Source organism: Scophthalmus maximus, chromosome 22 (genome assembly GCF_022379125.1).
Source record: "Scophthalmus maximus strain ysfricsl-2021 chromosome 22, ASM2237912v1, whole genome shotgun sequence".
NCBI lineage: Eukaryota > Metazoa > Chordata > Actinopteri > Pleuronectiformes > Scophthalmidae > Scophthalmus > Scophthalmus maximus.
Window position 1 is genome coordinate 6246264 of NC_061536.1, and position 24339 is coordinate 6270602.

The window sequence follows — 24339 nt, forward strand, 5'->3', positions numbered from 1 at the left end:
GTCTGGCTGGTTGGCCCTCGGCGTCACATCGCTCAAATCAAATCCAGCTCCTGCAGCACATGTCGGCCTCATGCAGCTGCCTCAATATGCAGCACCTTTCCCTGGAGCACTGTGCCACTGATCTTTGCCAGAAGCAAGATTAAAAAGCTGTGTGCCACAGGTTTTTATTCTTCGGACATCAAACTGAATGTCTTCCACATTCACCATTTAATGGAAACTTACAGTCCCTACACTATACTTCTATTTTTAAATAAATAATGTGTTTTCCAAGGTTGAATTGATGTACAGTACCTCTGTTCCCAGGGTTGTTCACTTCTTCCGAGCCCCCACCAGAGGGTGATGTTTAAAAGTTTTCTTACCTGCACTGCATAATTTTGGGAACATGAAGACATTGTGTTCTTTTTCAACCTGTGGGTAGTTGCAGTGCGTTTCTGTGCATTGCATTTTATCGTTCGCCTCCTTAAAGAAGGAGGCTGATTGCATTTTGAAAGGCCCAAAATTGAGCTTTGAACCGTGAATATGTCGTGCCTTTTTAGCATTTAAAACCTGGCTTTATGACTGAAGCATTTTGGTCTCTCCATTACAGTTTGAAGGTTTTTTTTGGAAACAATACCAAATAAAGAACTGCCTGAGCCATGCAGGGTCTGGAAAGTGGTCCAGTCCTTTTGATCAATACTTGGCATTCACCATATCAGTGTCTGGAAGAGCCGGCGTTCCGTGTGCTTTGCCAGTTCAGCACTGTGAAACAGGTGGGGATTTGATATCCCACCTCGGAGGCTGACACAGATCCAGGTCTTTGATTCATGTCTTGACTTGATCATTTATGTACATACCTGTCTATATTTTCTTCCCCCTAAAGCTTCCAAAAACATTCTCTCGTGAGAATATACAGAGGGAGTGATTCATAGGTCAAATCTAATGGAGTCAGTATCTATGGTGCCGGACCTTATGATTGGCTCGCCTATTGATCGGGCACACAGAGGTAAGGATTCCCTCCTCTCGCCTTGTGACTCAGCCGCAGTCCTTCCCAGTGACGAGTGTGCCTCTTGAGTGTCTGAACGGAGGAGAAGAGGCATGAAAGCCAGTGTGTTATTTGTATGCGTGTCAGTGTAACTCCTATCCGTGCAGGCCTATTTGGCCAGGGGAAATATTGCATTTTTCTAATGTCAGTGGACGCACAGAATATACATATGTGGACATACATTATGTGCAGACTGCTACAGTACAATTGTTTGGAATATTAAATACAGTGCGGCGCTGGCGGCTGTTATAAAATCGAGAGCAGCATAGCCGGAGTGTGACTCACGCACTGACTCACTGACAGCGTTGCCATTGCATGTGTATGTTTCTCTTTGTGTGCGTGTGCGTGTGCGTGTGTGTGAATCTCACACTCTGTGATTCCTCTGGTGGACCCGCTGTGTTTCTGGTGTTCTTAGAACTCTGAACCCTGCCACATTCCCTGGATTTCACACCAGCAAACAAGGTTACATATGTGTGTGTGAATGTGCAGTGTGCGTCTCTTCTTTCCTATAACCCCATGTGCGTTGCAAAAGATCCCCACACTGTACTGAGAGCTCCCGGAAAATGTAAATCTTAACAGAACAATGTCTCGATCTTCACATGATGTATCCCAGAAAAGGAAAGAATGATCACAGAAACTTCTCCGTAGAGGAATAGTGTGTAGATAAATAGGGGGGGGGGGGAGAAAAGCGAGAAGAAATTTGGAATGTTCCAAATTTCTTATTAATATATCGGGGGGAAGAACACAAACAAAAAGAGAGTACAAAGGAGGGATACATAACCTCAGAGAGACAATCAAAGTATTCTCATATTTTAATCTGTACAAGGTACAAAGTTTAAGTTTAAACCTTGAGGGTAATAAGGTAAAGATATTACATTCCTGCCCCTCCCTATTTGGAGGGTTTAGGTGTGCAATGCAGTGTGTTTAAGCAAGATTGCATGTTTTTGTGTAACTGCAGAAACACAGTGTTCTTCCAATCACGTGTTTGCTATTACCAAGAGAGGAGACCTCGAGCTGCTGTTGAATGTCTTGCCAACGTGTGTACAGTAACGACTCGTGCTCCCATTTCTTCTGATTTATGCACCAACATGAAAGGCAGCGTACTCGCTGTCGAGGGTGGTAACAGGCGATGTGCGCGATCTGTCCAGGATCATAGGTCCAAACATACAGAATTTTAAACATGTCTACAGCATGTGTGCCGACGCTGTGCAGCTGTGCTCTGCTACAGTATATCATCGGATGGCGATAAAACAGAAACTTCTTATTTACTTTCCATTGCCTGATGGTGGTGTCACTTGGATAAGCATAAATCACACGTTGCAAAGAACAGGAGGGAAGTGAGAAACCTGGTGTGTGTTTTGTGTGTGTGTGTGTGTGTGTGTGTGTGTGTGTGTCCCACAGCTTGATTTCGATGTATGGTTATGTACCCTCACAAAGATAAAGTACCTGCAAAAGGCCAACTGCGCATGCAAAACAAGTTAATTATCCAGTTGTAAGTGCATTACACATGTTACTGTATTTGTGTGTGTCATATGCTGGACCTGATATCCAGGTTTGTCCTCATACTCTGCCTGCCAGCCTATCCCGCCCCATGGCTGTTATTAATGATTTCGACATCATCTGCTCTCAAAGGAATGGGAAGGAGTGAGACAAAGAGTGTGCGCCCTATGTGTGTGTGTGTGTGTGTGTGTGTGTGTGTGTGTGTGTGTGTGTGTGTGTGTGTGTGTGTGTGTGTGTGTGTGTGTGTGTGTGTGTGTGTGTGTGTGTGTGTGTGTGTGTGTGTGTGTGTGTGAGCTGGGCTGTGATCAGCGAGGGAGGCCGTGGCTTGGGCCTGAACGGGAGCTCACGGCCTCGGTGTGTAGCTCGAGTATGTTCGTGTGTCTGGGTCAGCTCACTGACATCTGTGTCTGTCCTCCCTTTCTGTCCCGTGCCTCTCGTCAGCCAACGGCCTGGTATCATTGGGTCCTTATTAGCCTGTTTGTGCATTGGCCAACTTCTGTCCTCCGCCAGGTGAGCACAGAGTGTTTACAGTTGACCAATCACTTCCTAGTATAACACTGCACTGCTATCAGCCGTAACCTGCAAGCCATCAGCCTTATCGCTGCCGCAGTCCACTTCAATTTCAAACTATTTTCTATGAACTTAAACTCCAAATAAAACAAATCCTGAACCTTGGCCACAGATTACGAAATTGCTGCTGATAAAGAAAAAACAAAAGATGAGGAATAACATTCGGACCATGTGTAAGGAAAGCTCAACCTCAACACAACTGGTATTCAGCGTCACTGCTTAAACTAAACTCTGCTCTGCCACCTCTCTGTCCTTCACTGATAAAATGTGAATTTATTTACAGCAGATTGGTCTGCAGCCACCTGGTGCTTGTTTCCCGCTCAGTAACAGATCCTTAGGAGCAGAAGATGTCAAACAGAATGACAAACGCACATGGGAGCACTTCTGTTTTAATGTCCATTTTACATTCATATTCCGAGCCAAGACCGGGGCAACAAAAAATAAATAGGCAAATAAGTGGCTGATCTATTATTCAAACCTAAAGCATATCGATGAAGCTTTGGCCCTCATGACACATATTACAGTATAAGTGATGCTTTCTTTTTTCTCTCCAAACAGAAGGCAGAGACAGCGACAGACTTCACGTCTCAGGTGAGTTATATTTCACAAGAAAGTGCGAAGTGGCTAAATGTGCACTGCGGGTCATGAGGAGTGGGGGGGGGGGGGGGGGGGTGTCTATCATCTGCTCTTGCACAACAAAGACAGCATTCTCCTTCCCTTTTTTTGAAAAATGTGAACTGCGTTTCCCCTGAATGGCCTACCCCCCCCCCCCCAGTGTCGCTCTCTTCCAGCTGAAAAATAAAGTGAAACCAAAGACAGAATGTGACATGAGAGGCTGTCAGGCCCAGCTCGGGTCAACGGCGGGGGGTCAAAGCTATGTCTGGAACACAGAGTCACTGAGTGATGTGTTAAGTGTCTCTCAGGGACACTTTGGTACATGACAGCATGGGGAAGAGAGAGAGAGAGAGAGAGAGAGTGTGTGTGTGTGTGTGTGTGTGTGTGTGTGTGTGTGTGTGTGTGTGTGTGTTTCTCTAAGGTTGAGAAGAGTCCATCAGAAAAGCGATTTTCTTGAGTACATCTCATCCTCTTGTAGACTTCACTTCCCCCCCCCCCCCCCCCCCCCCCCCCCCCCCCCCCCCCCACACACACACACACACACACACACACACAACATGTCAAAACACAGGCAAGAAGACCGCTACAGCAGTGGAACCTGTCTTTTTTTTTTTAAGCTATACACAAACAAAGCATATAATAGGAGCATCATAAAAAATGACAAACAGAGGAGACACACACAGACAAACAGCCATAAGAGGACATGGACACAAAATCCTTTCAGCAACACACACACACACACACACACACATTGTGGCAGTGGCTAAGAGACAGCCTGGGAACAGCTAGTCCACTAATGAGGTCTATCCCATGAGGATTTAGTACTGCACAGAGGAATGCAGGCCCTCGGCTCTCATGACTGACCTGCCTTCACATACAAACACGCAACCACACACACACACACACACACACACACACACACACACAGATGGCGCTTCTTTACTGTCCGAGAGCTGCCCTCTTACACATGAATGAGAACCGATTGCAGGCATAGGAATGGGACACTTGTAATTGCGTAGGAACAGCATTTAGAAACCAAACATAACAGGCACTCTGGGGAATTTGACACTAATTTGGGACGAGAGCAAGTAAAGGCAGGAGAAATGGGGAGGTGGGGGGGAAAGGGTCTGAGAAAACAGAATGAGAAGACGGAATAAATAAACAAGGGCGCAGCAGGGTCAGAAAGAGAGAGAGAGAGAGAGAGAGAGAGAGAGAGAGAGAGAGAAAGCGATGCAAGGAGAGCGAGACTGAGTTATGAGGGCCTGAATCTCCGAGTTTTATTTGCACTTAACATTTGCTCTCGAGATTGGCTCGTGTTCTGGTAGGGAGAGCCAACTTTGAGTGAGTTTACTAGAACAGATCTGGTGTCTGAAGCACACGGACCCCCATCGCCGGTGGCCTGTTGCCGATGCCGTCTGCTAGCTGAGAGACGGACAGCATGTGGGCCCCTGTCACGACTCTCTCTGAGAACACGCAAATGAGTTCTCTACTGTTCAGAGAGAGAAGAAGAGGTTTAACATGAATAACTTCATGAGTGTTTTGAAACTTCTTGGGATGCAAGTGCGCCTGCCGTTGCGTAGCCAACCCAAACAATTGGGAGTGTGGACATAACACTCAAGAGTACAACTATAAAATACATAAAAAATGATTGGGAGATTTCAATACAAAATTTGCTCGAGAAAAACCACATTGGTATTTGTTTATCGTGGCTTCCTTTTTAATTTAGCATGTCAGCATGCTGATATTTTATAATAAGCCCAAAACACAATGCAGGCTACAGAGTGTCAATTCTTATATGTGTATGGTCAAGTTTTGAACTGTAGATGATTTAGTTGAAGGGTCACAAGCATTTATGAATCATCTCATCAGAACATGAATATCTGCATCAAACATCATGAAAATCCTTTCAAAAGTTGTCGAGACATTTTTCTAAATAAAAAGCACAAATTGTTGCCACTGGTGGACAGGTCCGAAGTTCGGCAAAGTCTTTTGGAATTCACCATCCAATTCCATTGGATTGTAGATTGGGAGATATTATCCATCTGACAATTGTTGACAATGATATTTCACTTAAAAACAATGTCAACCTAATGGTTGCACTAGAGGAAACCACTAAAATCGTATGATTCATGAAAAAAAAATCTATGCAATAGTTATTGAGATATTTCAGTCTTTAGTTTAAGTGGTGTAGCAACAGTCCAACATATCTGTCGAGCTACGTTGCTAATGTGGCAAAAAAGGGCGGGCGGGCGGGGGGGGGGGGGGTTACTGTATATTATACTTTAAGCCTTTCAGTTCCATGTGGTCTGGTTTTTGTTAATTATGACATGTTTCATTAATGGAATATATAGCATGGTCTGCCCTAGCAATGATAGTATATGCGAACGCCCTGCACCCATCCCCTGGAAATAAACACCGGGCCACTGCGAACCGTCCCGGTGTCAGCCAGGCGCAACGCCATGTCACAGCCACAGTGCACGCTCACTGCCTCGCAGGCCTTTTGTTTTGGAAAATGTGGCAGGGTTGCCATGGTGCTCGTGTTTGATCTATTGTAATTAACCGAGCGCTGTGATTGCACAACGCTTCCCCCTGGCTCGTCTCCATCAGCGGGTAACCCTGAACGTCTGATCAAACACCACGCTAACCACCATTTATGCTGTCGCCTCCCCACAATGATTTGTCCTCACTTGGCCTAACAGGAATGAAAGGAGCACAGGAAGTGTGTGTGTTTTGTCAACTGCAGAGTGTGTGTGTGTGTGTGTGTGTGTGTGTGCGTGTGTGTGTGTGTGTGCTTCCGCGTGTGTGTGAGGCCAAATCAAGCATCATATTTGTAGCAAATTCTATGAAATGCTTTATGAAGAAAGTTTTGGATTGTTTTAATCATTGACCTATGTATTTTCAAACAAACGTTCTTCGTGTGCATAGAACCAAGCCGACTAACATTTGCATGCTAAACATGGACCTGCAGGCCGCAGCCGATTAGCTGGGCTAGGCATAAACACCTGAAGCAGGTGGGAAACCGCCCGCTTGGCTCGGTCAAGCTAATAGTCTGGCGCTTAATCCCTCGTAAAATCTTCTTCTATGGATTATACAAATAAAACCTAACGGTTCTCCGTTTTGAAGTGAATGGTGCGAGTGCAAGAAACTTGCAATAACACAGTAAATCAGAGTGCCATGTCTCCCCTTCCCTGTAAAAGTCAGATGTGCTCGCACCTTGGTGGGCCGCTACTGTAAAGGCGTGTTGGGTAAGGAAACGCACTCCTCGCGCATGCAGCATGTACGGTATCTTAATAATGTGCCCTCAAATTAACTCTGCGCCACCAGCTTCAGACCAGGTTACTGCGCCAATTTTAAGACCAACATGGAATCACATAATGTAGGTGTAAAATGTGGGTGCTGGGACAGGAATATGACAACCGCATTGGTCTGAAAAATACATTTGCACTTTGCTCCAGGTGTACGATACGGACAAACACTGTACTGTACGTTGACCTTTGGCAACGATAGGCAAATTTAGTTTGCTTTTGGACAGAGCCAGGCTAGCTTCTGTCCTGACTGTAGCCTTGTATTTAACAGCCAAATGCGAGCTGTTAGTCTTCAGTCTTTGGTAAGACAGGCCTGTTTCCAAAAATGTCAAACCATTTCTTCGGTTTGATATAGATGGGGATTTCTGGTGAACTTATATATTTTTTTTCCTTGTAGCCACAGTGTTTCATCATAGCTGTTCCTCCTAAGTCCAGTCAGCGTATGTCGAAATTTCATAATGAAAAAATTGTCTTCTGTCCCTCAGAAGTCCAGTCACTGCGTCACGATGTTTGTCATGCAGCATGGTTTAAAGTCAATTAGTCCTGCTTCCCAACCCCAGGGGTGACAATCTGGGCCTCACATGTCCCGTCAGGGCTGACCTTCACATGAGGGACTGAGCCAACACTCACATATGGCCGAGCCCTGGGGAGGGAAACAGCCTACTCTGGCCAAGGACAGGACCGTGCATGAAGGGTGGTGGGGTGGATATGAGGGTGAGTTTGTAATCTCCAGAGAACACACAAATATAAACAACTATTCCATAGATTTCCTTTTTTTAAAGATATGCATTCAGTATCTTATCTGATACGAGTGAAAGTGTGAGCCCTCTATCTGAGCACATGATACTATCTGAGAATTGTGTGCAGGGGATTTTCCAGGGAAAATAATTTCTTTGAACCTGCTAACAAAATGGTACAATAACTCTATGTATAAATTTATGTCATAACCACAGTTAAAGCCATTGAATGGACTCCAGTCGTCGTAGACATAGTAGGCCTCGTGACTTGAATCAGGACTTTTCCCAGAGCCACTGTGAAAGCGAGTTCAGTAATCCAAGGTGGATCAGGAGGGGTATCGCCCCTGAAGCAGCAGCTAAGATCGGCTCCCTGGTTCTGACTCCAATGGAGTCAATGTGGACCAGATTACTATTTCAGGGTAAATAACAAGAGCTAAACGCAGCTTATCGAACAGAGGAGATCGCTGTGATGTAAATTCAAACAAAGTTAAGATACATAACACGTCTGAAGCCATAACACAATTTCACAAGCTTTAGGGGTCAGAAGGCCGGGGTTTCTTCAATCTGTATTACAGCTCACCGAAGGCCTGGGAAAGGCTGCGTGAGGTGGCTCACTGCAATAAAACAAGGTGTTTCTAATTCAAAGGTCTGTTCAATGGAAAAAAAACAATCGTGGAATGCACCAAACTGCCTTGGCTACTTTTTTCCAAATAGCAATAAATGCAGTGTGTGTGTGTGTGTGTGTGTGTGTGTGTGTGTGTGAAGTTTTGATGTGCTGGTGGCTGTTCAGTTGTGCAACCACAGCCCATTTACCAAAAGCAAATAGCAACATTCTAAGAAAGAAGAAAGGGGGGTTGAATTTTGCGGAGGTTTTTCACGTTTTTTTTTTCTTTCTATTTTCCACCAAGGTCATTTGAGTTTAATCTGTGGGTCTTGCACAATTTTCTGTTTCATTTGATGCCGAGCAACACACTGATAAAGGTCACAAACAGTCGCAGCAGGCCTTTCAAAAACACTTGATGAAATACACTGAGGCGCATGGATATGAATCATGGACGGAACCATTTTAATAACGTTTTAATCATAGTCTACAATGACAGCTTACTGGTGGTTTTTGGGATATTTGAAAAGGTCATCTGGTTTGCACGAATGCCTTGCCACATAGGTGTTAGCTCTTCTTGTAAGAGCCTGCATGTCTGCTTGCATTCCTGCATAACTATAACCTCTGGAAGTCACAGGTTGCCAGGTGCCTAAAGCTTTCGTCTTCTCACACATTTGAAAAGGAAAGTGTAAACTATTGAGCAAAATGCCATCCGACAAAACTGAAACTGTGCTAAAAAAAAGAAGATGTTGACCGGTAAAAAAATGATAGTTATTACAGACATGCAATAAAATGATCAAAATAAACTGTTTAACAAAACAAAAACAACAAAAAAACTCCCTCAATCTAGTCTTATTTTGTGTTTTGTTCAGAAGCAGGAAAGGACTAAATCATCCTGCATTAAACCCTGACTCAACCGCAGCTCACAGGAAAGTGGAACACCTGTTTCAAAAGACAAATATGAAGGATGATGAAACAGATGCTTGGTAACAAGGTAATCCTGTCAACAGTCAACAGTGAACTATGCGCCAGCATTTGTTTATATGTGTGTGTGTGTGTGTGCGTGCGTGCGTGCGTGCGTGTGTGTGTGTGCACTCATGAAGGGGTAATATCCTCTCAGCCTTCCTGGTAACTCTGTGTATTTACTGACAGGCCACAGACAGATGGACTTCACCAGAAGACTGATGAGAGGAGGTGTGGGCGTGTGGGCGTGTTGGGGAACACCGACCCGATTCTGAATACAGATCCCCTTTAGAAATTTACCTAACTTGTTGTGAAAACCCTGTTGAGGTCAAGGTGACTTCAGATCCGCGCCGAGTCTTGACATTTTTTCCTCTTGAGCCATTGTAACTGTTGCATACTGTCGCTCATGGGAAACCTGTGTTTGCTGACCACACAATCACCAGCCAGTGCCTGGCACCACGATTGCTTACAGTCCCTGAGCATACAAACTGTGCGTCAGCCGGTTGGTCTGTGCACTTTCCCATGTGGTGACATACGGATGTCTGCCCCTCCCATAATCAGGATATGAGCCGGTCATCTGTTTGGCGGCACTCCTCTGCCCACTCTGATGCTGTCGGTAACCCATCTCGCTCAATCGTCACATGTCCATAATTACTGTCCCGTGGAGACAAAATATGGCTGAACGACAGAGACGAGCGATGCTGGTTTTTGCAATGATAATAAAATCTGGCTTTGAACGGCGCTCAAACCACTTTTCTCTGCTGTTTATTCTGCCCCTTTGTGTACGACACAAAACCCGGTGTATGTCATGTCTATTTGTCTACATGGTTGTAATATTTGTAATTCGAGAAAGGAGTTCCTTCTCGTTTGGGCCAGTACGTAGTCATTTAAAGTATTGTGTAAAAAGATACTAAACCTACTCCACAGCTTGAACCCATCCTTATTCAATCACAGGTTTCGTACCGTTGCAGTGAGGTGGTGCGTGGCTTTCTACGTTTGCATGTGTTGTGCACGTATGTTTATGATTTTTTTTTTTACATTTTGCCCTTTTCCTTAGCTTATGTGAGCTCAGGGTTATACACTACATTGTCACTCTTTCCCCATATGATACAAAATATGTCTCATATGTAACCCGCTGCAGCACTGCAACCCAACGTCACGTTCTAATTGGCTGTAGCGTTGCTCTGATGCTCTCTTGTGGGTTTCCAAGCTGATCAAATTCCTAAGCAGCCGGTTTGTCACTTGAGTCATCTCGTCCTGTGTAATCCTTTGTCTGCCGGCCCTGAGCGAGGCATATCGCACAGACAGAGGGGCTTTTGAAATGCAGTAAATTTGAAATGTAAAAATGTCCCTTATTTTTTTCCCTTTTTGATTAATGCCCCAGACCACACACTGTGTGGGGAGTGAGGGGAATTTTTCTTCCTTAATAAGCATGTTTCAGGTTGTAACAGGCTGTTTTCCTTTCATTCATATTCATGTCGCAGTGTCTGTGAAAACAGCCATGTCTGAATCATCACAGCCCATCACACGGCAACTGTGTGGATGGTGACTTCAAAGTGAATGACATTTACTTCCCAACATCAAAATAGCTAAGAATTATATTTCATATCTGACTGTAAAGAAAATGAGTTTGACTGTGGTTTCAATACGCTGCCAAGTAAAATGATTCCTTTGGCTTGTATAGTTCAAACAAACTCCTATCTCAAAAGTCTACGCATACAACACACAGGGCTAAATGAACACATTCCCATGAATACGCGTCTTTCAACAATAAAAAATCATCTGCCGTAAAGCATTGAGATTAGACTTTTTCTTTTCTTTTTAGTCTGTCTCCAGCTCAAACACAAACACGTCCTAGCCATGACTCTTGGACAATAAATGGACAGACTGTGGAAAGAAATATTAAAACTAAAAGTGCTCGTCTCTTGAATTACACCACATCTTATCTTGATTAATGTGTCATTGCGAACATTTTTTTCGGATAACTTGAGTCTATATTAGGCATGGAATGCTGTCCTGTATACAACAGGAGAGATACAGAGACACGCCGCGTTAAACAATACATCGTTTCAGCTCGCCGGCTGTGTGACTGCTGCAGGAGCCACAGGACACAGGGTCCACACTGGCATCAGAGAGGATTCCTTCATTCTTTAAAGTGATGTCTGTCAGACTTTTCCATTTTAGTTCCATTTTCGGGGGAATAATGCAAAGATCTTGATTCAAAAAAGTTATGAGTGTTTAACTTTTTAACTTTTTCAGAATACTTCATAATATTATTATTATTATTGTTGTTAATGCAATTATTCTTTTACATATGTTGCGTTGCTATATAATACTGTGTGAAGTTTATTTTTCTTGACTAGATACAGTAAAACATAGGTTATATTGGTTTTTCCTCGCTCCTGTCGAGAGTTGAGGACAGAGATTGTCGCACCTTGCACAAATTGTTAATTGCATTTACAATACCCAGTCAATCAATGCTATTTTCAGTGCACACGAAAAACAATTATATGAAACAATTTCACAAATTCAATATGATATTGTTCATCGTCTTAACTGAGGTTTGAACTTGAGCATATTCTTTTATATTCCTCTACTTTCATTATCACTCCTGACAATACACTATTAAATACCGCAAAAAAAAAGTCTGGCAGGTATCAAGGCTCTATTTATAATTGCGATTATCATCCCTGTTCAAACCTACAGTAAAGCCGCCGCTCTAGTTCAAGAATTCAGGTTGTGGACTTCTGGAAATTTTTTAGGTGATGTCTTCACACATGGTACTTTATCTTGATTAAGTTTATCCATTACTTCATTCTTGCTTCTCTCCTAAATAATGTAACAGTATACTAGGCCCCTGACTCTGAAGGGAGTTTGATCCATAGCTGCTTGGAACACGTTCTGTCGACTCAAGGTTAGATTGGTTCATTACATCCCATCAATCATTCAATGATGTAAACATCCCCAGAGCTTAACGTTTTTTCCAAATGCCCTTTACGGAGTGAGCTGAAGGAAGAAAGGGAGACGGGAGGAAAGAGAATAAATGCGCGAAGAAGAGCAAAGGCTGATAATAACCAGAGAGATGGGGCGAGTAAGAAAGAGACACATATCCTGAATGAGACGTATACACAGATTCACAAAGTTTCCTGCTGTCCCTCCGAGAGGATTTGCTTGGGCTGGACAGGATACAGGGGGTACATCTGGACAGATTAATCCCAAATACAGTATACAATATCTCTCTTCCTGTGCTGCCTGGAGCAAGAAGTCTTTCCTCCAGGGTTTGGCGGTTTCTACCACGGCTACCCTGACTTTCAGCAGGTATTCATTAATAATGTAATTGAAACTACAATTCCAGCTATTGATACATTTGGCCATCTCTCCCGTCATTAATGATAACACCGCGGTCACAAAGTTAACAGCTGACGACCGCGATTGCAGCAACTTCCCTAAGAGGAAGTCTGACCAGGCAAAAAAAAAAATCAGCAGATGATCATACATTTTGTAAGATCAGTAAAATTATCACCCAAATAGCACCGAGATGGCTGGTTCAGTGAGGAATTATAGCTTATCAGGCAGACCCTTTGCCAAAAGAAAGTAATTGGGCAGGCATCTGATATCAGACCATTTTGAAATATATATGTAAAAAGTTCACAGGTTATTCAATTTCCACATGATAGACCTGGGACATTTAACCTCAGTTATTTTGGTCCTCATTGTCTATACATCTCAAGTTGAAAAGAAAGATGCTTGCCAGTTTTGAGGACAGTTATTGTTTCAAAACTCAGTGGATCAGAAAAAATAAGGAAGTGAGCACAGGGCTAAGACGTTTACAGGCTAGCTGATTAATGCTGCGCTCCATTACACCTCGGAACTCTGAGCTCCGACGTCAGGAGTCGGGCGGTGAATTTATCATTTATGTAATTATGTGTGTTTTGTTGAGTCCCCAAATTTCACTCTACTTTGGGGAGTCCAATGCTTTCACAACCATAAAACCCTCACATGTAATAGTCCTTTTTCTAGATGTAAAATGAATTTACACAACACTAAGAACCAGCAGCCATAACACTGTTGGAAGGACTATACGGAAAAGGATTAAGTGTAAGGTTCACACAGGACTGGATGAGTCAGAATGCCTGTAAAACTTGGGAGAATAAGCCGTATATCACAGCTTGGGGAGGTAAAATGAACGATCTCAGTTCTATTCTTTTTCTATCAGCCTCATTCTGTTTCCATGTTAATTTCCTAGGTGGGAAAGTCTTTCTTATCTTGTCTTGTATTATCGATCACACAGCGCCTAAGTAGAATGCCGATTCTCAATCTGGCTGTTTCCAGTCACCTTTCACCGGTGAAAAGTATTTGCCCCTGAAAGTTAAAGAGGATGATCTCAAACACTGTTCCAGGTGACAGCTGGCTTTTGTTAGAAGACCCTCAGTGTGTGTGTGTGTGTGTGTGTGTGTGTGTGTGTGTGTGTGCGTGTGTGTGTGTGTGTGTGTGTTTGAGTGGTGGAGAATGATAATCATAAGAGAAGTGTATTGTTTCACGATCCCACAGGGGAAGTCATCTGCAGACATTCACACACACACACAAACCACAGTACCTGAACAAACAACCAAGAAACACACACACAATGGGAAGGCCCATTTCCCATTCTTATTATACTTCCTCCTCTTTTGTGACTGTACATACACTCTGACGTTGGGAGTGTCCGCAGATGGAAAGCTTCTCATTAATAGATTTATCACTAACCTGAGAGGTCACATAATACGTGCACAGTCTTGCTCTTACTTGCACTGATCCTTCCCCTTGTCTGCTCAGGGAGCCTCTTGCACACTAAACCCAACCTTTGGACCATGAACCAGCTCAGTGTATAAACCACATGGCTGAATAATAAGTCATTGTGATGACAGCTCTCAAATAAACACACCGTCCAGCACTGTCGATGATCATGACATCTCTGAAGGATTCACACCATGTGTTTGTAGTCTTCTTTTGTGACCCATGTGTGAGCTGTTCATTGGTGTATAAACTCATAGCAGTGAGTGTAAATTTCACTAAACAATAAACAGTATTGTTTAGTGAAAATTAAATTAAATAAATTACAATACGATTTAGGAAAGGGCATGGCATTGCTCCACAGAGTTCAGAAAGATGGTGTCCAGCATGTATCATGGTTTTTTTAAGGATATTTAAATGGTTCAGATAGATCATCATCATGCTTATCAGCCACCTGCCAGGTTTTCAGTTGTCAGATTGGCACCGTATGTACATACAGTATATCACAGGACAACTCTCAGTTACCACACAATCCTTTAAAATACTTAAAGAATACTAACTATGCTCATTTGCAACGCTTGTGAGCCTCATCCTCTTCTTAAAGCTAGAGGATCTTAAAGCTAGAGTTCATTTGTCAGCTATTTTAAGATTTTGTTTGATTCTTAGTCCTGAGATTTAAAAGAAATCAACCTCATCCTTTCTTTTTTAGTAGTTATTAGTCGACTAAAACTGTAGACATGCTAGTCTTTTCTTAGTCGTAAAACAACAACTGTCAAGACCAAGAATTTCCATTTTAGTCAAACATGTTTCAAATAAAAATCATTGCAAACAAATAGCAATCTAACTCTTGCTAAGTGAGTCAATCACACTAAAACGTACGTATCCAAAACATTAAACCCTTCATTATCAAATATAACCTTGTACAACAGCCATGCAATAAATCAAGGCTTTTATCAAGACTGTGCCAGAGAGGTTTTTTACAATGGTTGTGTAGTACTAGACTGTGTTATCCAGTAAGAGTTAAATACATTTCAATAAATTTAAATCAAGACAATATCTGGAACCTCTTTACAGTAGGTTACTACATCTAATGCTGCCCAGCAGACATTATTTAAGCCCAGAACAATCGTCGACAATGCTGTATATGCCGTTGAACACGTAGTTCAGCCGTCATGTGCGCATCCAAATTTGAGAAGACCTAAAATGTGCACGGAAAACTAAGTAGGAGTGCATCAGCTAGCTATGTTTAATACACCAACACTAAGTTTGCTGAGCCGCTGACTTCCAGTCAGACTAATGCTGTGTACACAGAAGGATTACCGACATAGTGCATGATTTCCAACAGGGAAGTGACCCAAATCAAACACGGCAATTGCACACTAGCTGGAAATGGAGAATGCGACATGTGATCTACGGGGCTGCTCCGCTCGCTTGACTTAAAAATGGACTCTTTACAACCTTCTGACCGGTGACCGGGGTCAGCCCTATGTTCCCACAGCCCAATGGTCCCACAGCCCTATGTTCCCACATTTCTAGGACATTTTCAAAATTAGGGTTAGGGTTAGGGTTAGGGCTACTGGGTAATAGGTTGGGTGTAATTGGCTATCAAATTGGAAGGAAAGGGCGATAAAATCTGATACAAATTTATGAAAAAGGAAATGTGGGAACATAGGGCTGTGGGAACATAGGCACGCTCCCTCCCGACCGACTTTTTCACCAGACATGGAGATCGGCACCGACGAGGTCTCCTCCTTCCTCAGCTGTCATTTTCACAAGGTACCCGTCCACCACGTGACCAAGATGGCGATCACACTCAACGTTTCGACTGTTTCAAATGCACCATCCGGGTGCTTATAGGGCAGTGCAGGTTGCCATACTTGTCAGTGTGGACACTTGTGAAGGACCGGAGTTGATATGTTAACGGATTGTTGTTGCACCACTGCCTTTAATCGTCGGCTCGATATGACTTTAGACATAAAGATGAGGTATTCAACATCTGTCGTGTTACCTCAATTTCTGTTTGTTGCATCTCGAGGTGCATCCCGAGTCTCTTCAGGTCTGTGGTTTTCTCACCAGAGATTTCATAGCTTCGGGGCTTCTCTCCCGGAAAATACTACACTCTGACTTTTTCTCTTGGCGGCGGTATATTTGAAGTGGGTCCAAATGCCAACCTGTATTGTTGGCGTCATGTTTTTTTTTGTTTTTTTTCCCTTCACTGTGTGTTGCTCAATCTTCCACAGTTTCTGCTTCTCAAATCCATCTGACATGTTCAAGACTAAATACGAGACTGGACTGCATCAACAAAGATTACAGGAGGATGTTACACCCACCATCTGCCTATTGTGTGACACAACTGTGGATTAAGTCTTTCAATCACAATATATTTAATGTACAACCCAACCCTAATGCCGATAATACTTCTCACCTAGACTGGTTTGAGAGAGCGAGCTGTGCTTGGAGCATTTATGTTGTCTATCTATCGTCATAGGGATTTCTTGAATAATTAATATGTAATGTTTGCTATGTGTAATTAGCCATACAGAGTTTCCTCTTTCACATGTTGAAAACAGAACAGCGGGAAAACGTATTTAGTTATTACCGACTTGTTTAGAGCCGGCGGTGTTCATTCTCTGCAAATTTTATTGGAATTTCTGAACAGATAGGAATTGTAAGACTCAGACCCTAAGCAGCTACTAGAGCGATGAAACAAGTACTTAGTTCTCTCCTCCCTCCTCTCCACACTGTGAATGCTTCCCCCATCTTTTCCAGGCAAGCCTCCATGCAGGTTTTAGCGGTTCGCTCAGATGCACAGCCAGGCACGGTAAAGAATAATAACACGTCAAAGAAGCTCACAACAGCACAGGCCTCAGAAAATGGAACATGCCGCAGGGTGGAAAAACACTTCAAGATTTCTCGCGGTGCTCTTGAATTTATTGAGTGCCACGACCCCTGGCTACTGCTCAGGATCAGGGGACAAGGAAACACTGAGGCACGACTTTCCTGATTTACCTCGCTGTGCTACGAGTTAACTGTACCAGGGAGAGTTCTGTAACCCCAGCATTATTGTATTGCTGTTTGTAAGATTGCCACATAAAACATCTTCAATTGCTGCCTCGGAGAATTAAAAAGGAATTGGCTTAAAAATTGTTGACGGTTGTGGTCCAGCAAGACTAATAACGTTAATAATAGTAATAATAATGTTTATTTATTACTCTCTTTATAGTGTATGGTTGCCAATGTCACTGCAAAGCCATAAAACAAAAACCACATGCAGATATGAATTTTGCAATTATTTGCATGTCACATTGTAGACATCTGCCGTATGAGCAGAACTTTCATTATCTGAAAACAAATTATAGACTCACCTTTTATGTGTTTTAGCGTTTATTTGAAGTGAGTGAAGCAGGTACTCTGTTCTTGAAAAGCACCTTTGCTTTTATTTGAAACTAATTTACAGATTTTTGCCCCTGGGTCTTCTTTTTTTTGGCTTGCTTTATGATCTGTGAAAACAACTTTCTCCGAGCCTTCACAAGTCTCTTGTAACATTGGCTATTATATCACCGCTCAACCTGGATTCAAAACAACTGGATGAACGTAACCCCCTTCAGAATTTAACCTGAGGGAAAATCAACACCAAACACTGAGTCACAGCCTGGTAACTTGCCCAACACCGAAGCTCTGTCTCAACGCCGTAGCACTAACACGCACGGCTCCTCTTCGGCCCGCTGAGCCAAAAGCTGCCTCTGTCTTCAATGGTGTGATGGCCCTGTCACGACTACACTCACCGAGCGTCCCTTAGCGCTTTTGTTATGGCTTGAATGGCACACAAAAAAGGGCCGCATGAAACGAAAGCGAGAGAGTATCCGAAATAGGACACGTGCTGTTGAAAGCACTCATGCTGAAATGGGTCATGTAGGCTATGTATGGCACAGATGCAACAAACTCACTCAACAAACTTTGTAGTGCGTTTTTTCGTCAGAGGAACCAAAATCCCACCAGAATCTCTCTCTCACACACACACACACACACACACACACGCAGACACACACACCCAGGGGCTGTTTAAGCATCCAGGCATGACAGATCACGCTGCCTCTCCATTATTACGTCGTGTTACATAATGCATGTTTCCTGACACCTTGATTACCTCCGCCCACACCCTATACACACACAACAACAACACACACGTACAAAACCTTCCGTTAGCACCAGACACGCAGACACTCTCTCCCCGCGGAGGGAGCACATCAACGGCACCCAAAGCGCCGGACGAGGTGCTCGAAGTAAGTGCAGCTGTCTGTCCCTGGACAGCCACTGCAGGACACGCTGTTCACTCGGCCGTCACGCACCCACAGTGATCCTGTTACACTGACTCAGCATGAACCTAAATGTGCCGCAATGAACACAAAACCTATTTCCTGCAGGTCGGGCTGCCTGCGTTCTATCTGGTGCAATAAATCACCAATCAACAAAGTGATGCATGATAATGATCTCGACGGGGCCTTGTTTATTAAAGATTCAAGACCGACTGAGAGGTTTCAGTTCTCATGCACCTTATCTGATGTTGAACTGATAGTGTTGCCAAGGAAAAAACAGGAAGCGCACATGGATACAAATTGCTTCTGACTGCTGTTGATCAAGAGTCACTTCCCATTTATCCCAGAAAAACCAGAGTCATATCAATCCCTTTTAAAATGGACATGAATTTGAATTTTGTTAGTTGTGCGCAAAGCATCCAAAAACACATACACACTTCTGAACCACGACGTGGTGAAGAAACAAAGACTGGGGATGTTTGTTGCATACGGTTCTCTGTCTCTGTCATCATTTCCTGCCTGTATCTCTCCTGTGACCTGTCTGCAATACCAGAAAAATAAATAACATCAGCAATGTGTCCTTACAACTTTGCAACAACGATTCAAATCAGTTGTGAAATGAGATTACGTCACAATGTTAAATCTGCAGTCAGGCAGTTAAATTGCCTTTGAGAAAAGTTCCCTGAGGTAATGTGATGTGTTTGAGATTGCTTTAGCAATGAAAAGTGCTCTATTAATGAAATGAATTATTATTATTATTATGTATTTTGCTGTGCTGCCAACAGTTTTCATTTTTCTGAAGTTTGGGTTTATGAAATAGTTAGTGTTGTTCACTGCTTTGGTGACGACAAACAATATGCCCCGTGCAAATAGGACAACAACACTCCATGAGGTATATTTGATTGAGTTATGGATCAACAGTTTTTTTGAAAAAATGTATTTACCACATTCTCGTCTACTATCACCAAGTAATAAGGAGGCCCTACCATCAGGACCAGAGTCCATGAATAAATGCCGTTGAAAGATTTCAGTGCCCGTTTCAATAACATCATGTGTACGCCTTTATGATGACATTCTGCCGTTGAAAACTCAAACACAAACTACATACATTTTAGGCCACACTTTCAGCATCCTTCAGAACTGATGAAACGCCGCGAAACGCAGGACCCTAATTTTCAGAAACCATGGAGTCGGCGGTTAATGGAGCAACGCGCGCCTTTCATCTTCCTCCCGTGAGTTGCAGTGCAATCATATCATTAAGAGCTGCGAGTTAGGTAATTTGTAAAGAGTGACAGGTTGTTGTTGTTGCTGGCTGAATAGTAAGTGTGTATGTGTAAACACTTTCTCGTCTCTTCCTCCTGCTCCTCGCTTCCCTCCTCTCCCGCTGGTCTAGCCCTGGTTCAGGCAGTGTGTTCCAAATGCATGAGAAATAATTGGCCATCCCTTTCATCACGGGATTACGAGAATAAATCTCCTTTTGGAGTGAAGCAGCACTAACAGACATTTAAATCCTGTTACACGGGGTATTATCCGACAATTAATTGCTTTTTCCGAACGCTAAGCTCTTCTCGCCCTCTCGTGCTCACACACTTTGATACATTCAGCGCTGGATGACTCACGTAGGAAAGAGTTTGGGGGTTATGGGGACTTGTAGATGGAACTGGAAACAAAGAACAGTTCTTACTCGATGCCGCCGTCTCACTCTCTCACTAGAAGTGTCATCGGTGATGATCCGACCCCTTGTGTTTTGGCCCGGAGGAGGTGCTTTGTGTCCTCGGTTAATTTAATGGCGAGGGGCCGAGGATCCGCTCGCCTCAGAATGTTATTTAGTGCAGGTATGTCAAAAGCAGACGCCCCTGTTGAGCAGCAGCTGTAGCTTATATTTCATCAGGCTACGACGAGGAGATTAATGTCGGATGACAGTTTCATGCGCCGTCCTCTGAGGCGCTGTTTGTAAAATAATCATTTTAACTGCGGCGACAAAATAAATCAAAAGCGAGTCATACCTGGGAGGAACTGTGTGAGAGTGGACGTTGAAGGGGGAACGGCTAAATTGCTAAATACCGGCTGCAACTAATCATATTCTCATTGACTTCAGTCGTACTTTGTGTTTATCGCTGATGGGAAATGTTAGCATGTCAACACCCTTGAACGATGACGGTGAACACGGTGATGCACACCAGCGTCAGCAACTGGAAGCAAGCTTTGACCTAAAATCGTTGTGCGCCCCCCTCCCCCACTGCGACACTGCCGTTCGGAAAACAAAGGTGAAACAAAAATAACCAACAATAGTAAAAACAACATCATCTTTAAATAAATAAATAAATGACAGTCACTTCTCGTTTCCTTTTCTCAATCGCTGTTTTGTCATTCCACTGAGGGTGACATCATGGACTGGCCCTGGCCGAGCGGAGACAGCTTGTGTAACCTCAGTGATGTGCTGGTGACAGTATGGTGGTGACGTGTCTGCTGTGGCCACAGCGAGCGCGCGCACGCACACACACACACACACACACACACACACACACACACACACACACACACACGCACACACACACACACAACTGCAATCCACTTCCCATTAGCAACAGGAATCCCCTTGAGTCATTCTCGAGAGGAGCACCGAGTGAAATGTTGTCTATTTCAGTGAAACCATGTGTAGAAGAGTGTCTGATGAAGATGGATTCATGAATCCGTGCTCTGTTCTTATAAGAAGGGAAGTGAGCTGAACTTTTTGAAGTGAAATTCTGCTGATGAGGTTTTGAGGGGAGATATGGTGTAATTGTTCCAAAAGAGGGTTACGGCTGTTTCACTTTGAGTTAACTCAGTGGTATTACAGTTCCGTCTCCTGCTGCTGTACAATCCAGTGGTAACCCCCCCCCCCCCCCCCCGTGACATCACCCTAAAGTTTGCAAAACTGCAGTTTCTAAGCCTTGAGTTTGGAATTTTGGCCAGCGCCATCTTGTTTTGTTTGTTTTAAACTAGTACAGTATTTGGGGGAGTGTGAGTGGGCCTGACTGAGAGCACGTCCACCTGCACCTGCAGCAATGCAGACGTTTCCTTATAGACGTTTCCAAATGGACATCTTTTTCGGAACAAGTGGAGTCGCCCTCTGCGAGTGATTCCAGAGAATTCAGGCTTCGGGCACTTCCGCATTGGCTTCACTTTCTAGACCCAGTGACTATGGCCAATTTTATATACAGTCTATGGGTACAACAGGATTCCCCATGTTGTCTAAACCAGATCTTATGTGAGCGGATCTTCAAAGCAGGGTCCTCAGTCATGCAGGCTGAATTATCTCTCTTCTGGATCTACAGTGTCTGTCTGGTGTCCTTATTTGTGTAGCCAATAAGTAGTCACCACAAGAATGAATGTGTTTCTGGCAATGTCATTAAAATCACGTGTTTATAATACTGGTAAAACATATAAATGAGTGGAAGAATAACAAAGGCAGATGCTGCTCTTTGAGGCACTGTAAGGTTTGATGAGTATGAAAGTGGTGTGGATCATACGCTTCACAGTCACCAGATCTCAACCAAGCTGAATACCTATGGGAGATTATGTTGCAGATCAGTTTGTTAGCGCTCTTCCTCACTATACTAAAAAAAAAACACTAAACCAGGGATTATCCTTTGGAAGAGTGGTGTTTAATCCCCTGCAGTATTTTCCAAGCTGCTGGAGGTTCGTGGAGGCACAACAACCATCGCAAGAAACCAGGATATGATACTGAGCAATACTAGGGACACACTCACCAATCTGCGGATCCATTTTGGGGGGGTTTTGTTCCAATCCTATTGATATTAGTATTGATCCGTGAGTTCAAACTACATTAAAGGTGACAGTGTGTCTTGTGTTAGTGAAGGTCTCCTTGTTGTCAGTATGAAGCCAAAAGTCCATCAACCAACCAGATAATGTGATCTCAAATATATTTCTGAGAAGAGGAAGTTTGAGAGCATTATTTTGTTTTGTTTTCAATAGGGCTCAACATGTGGACGGTGTGTGTTGAAGAGGAAATCCTTTCTCTTAGAATAATAAAGAGTAAATGTGGATGAAGAGTAAAAGTGTGTTGCCACATCCCAATCATCGCTGACAACAAAACATTTTGCTTTTTTTTTAGAATGAAATGAAGATTACAGTTGGTTTTATGAAACAGCTACGAGCTCTTAAGAGGAACACTTCACGTGAACACACTGTCGAGAGTAGATGAAGAACTTTTGTATCCAGCCAAAGCTTAACGGCTTCTCAGAAGACCTTTGGGGAAGTCTTTGTGCTGAGTGTGTGCCAACATGAAAACTCCCCCTGTGCGAGGAACAAATGTTTTCAATCATCGGGGAACAATGTGTAGGTGTTGGTAAAACAATTAGTAGCCATGTGTTTTAAAATCCATGGTGTAAGAAATTGAAAGAATGTATTAGACATGAACTGGGTTTTGAATTGCAAAAACATCTGTGTTGCCAATGGGCCAGTCTCTCCAAACCAACCCTAACTGAAGCAAAAGCAGTTCAAAGCCACAGTGATGGACAGATTGGGATAACTAGCAAAGGAAGGCAGAATTTCTTTGGCCAGACTACAGTCTGGAGTCCATCCACATGAAACAATCCCCCATGTCGGCTCCTGGTTTGATTGATTGTCCTCGAGGTCGGTCGAGGTTGTGAAAATATAGAGCATATTCAGTGGAGATGGTTATGGCGGACTGATGACTAATTCTGGATGAGACCTCAACTCTTGGGTTCATTCAGTTCTCGGAGTCTTGGAGCTTATATCAAGATATACGGTGGACCAGAGGTGGACTGCAGTCTTATAAAACCTTCTTTTGGGTTCTACGGGGCGAATTTACACCCTGAATAGAAATTCAGTCATTTTTATTACAGGCATGTAGCTGAATGTCCACTGGCCAACTTCTATCTCCCACAGTCCAATTCTACATTCACAGCAAACTGTCGTCTGTCCAACGACACACCACTGATGGCTGACAACCAAACGTTCTCGGAAAACAAGTTCTTCTTTGTAAAATAACTATCAGAGTAACAGTGGCAGCAGTTATAAAAACCAATAGAGGAAGATAATGGACTTATTGAAAATAGACTACAGTTGCATCCGTACTTCCTTCTATTGCCATGTGACCACATTCAGATACTCATGAATTGGGTCAAACGTCAGCTTTGATTACAATATTCACCATATTTAGTATAGTTCTGCATGTAGTGCTCGCTGTCACACTGATGCCTTGTCATATTGCTGAGACTGCTATTATAAGCAGCCAAGTCCAAAAAACAATTTAACCTCCGCCTCATAGTCGTAACTCAGAGGATTTCCGACGTGGGGATAGCAGGTGTTTCTAAATTAGTAAAATGCACTACTATTAAAACTAGTGTAAATAAACTCAAAAATGACTCTACCCTTCAATATCTAAATAAAAACCAGCATCACCACTAATACATTCAATTGGCAAATGAAAAATAAAAACATTTTAAATCTCTTGTTTTTAATTGTTAACAAACCTCAAACACAGTACAGGTCATTTAGTTCCAGACTATGAGTAATTTGTGGAAAGTCAGAATAATGGGGAGTTTTTTTCTCGTCTCTCCCATTGTTGAAGTTGTCAGTAACACCCGTGCTTTCCGAAGTTAAAAAAGACTCACAAAGTGAACTGAGCAGGTGTACTAGTGCCTCCTAGTTTACAATACGTACTCTCAAAGGAGCTGGCAGTGTGTGTTCATTTGGCGTCGGGCCATCGTCACAATCCACACGCATATCTGCGGTGGGGATCATTTAAAAGATCTTTCACAGTTTGGAGGCAGACAATCGAGTTCTGTCACTAACTGTAGTTCTGGTTTCCATGCAGCGTGTGTTTACGCGTGACGTGATGGAGCCGCTCAAAGGAGGAATAATTCACGGCAATGGCTGGCTGTCAGCCAGAGCAGATTGAACTATTCTC

The 24339-nt window shown here is 43.3% G+C and overlaps 1 long non-coding RNA gene across 1 annotated transcript; it reads left to right on the top strand.

Moving 5' to 3' along the window:
- The first annotated feature begins 3643 nt into the window (after window positions 1–3643).
- Window positions 3644–11030, top strand: LOC118292061. The gene is made up of 3 exons (XR_004786821.2): window positions 3644–3682; window positions 9222–9343; window positions 9502–11030. It is a non-coding gene; the product is annotated as an uncharacterized LOC118292061 (long non-coding RNA).
- The last annotated feature ends 13309 nt before the right edge of the window (window positions 11031–24339 follow it).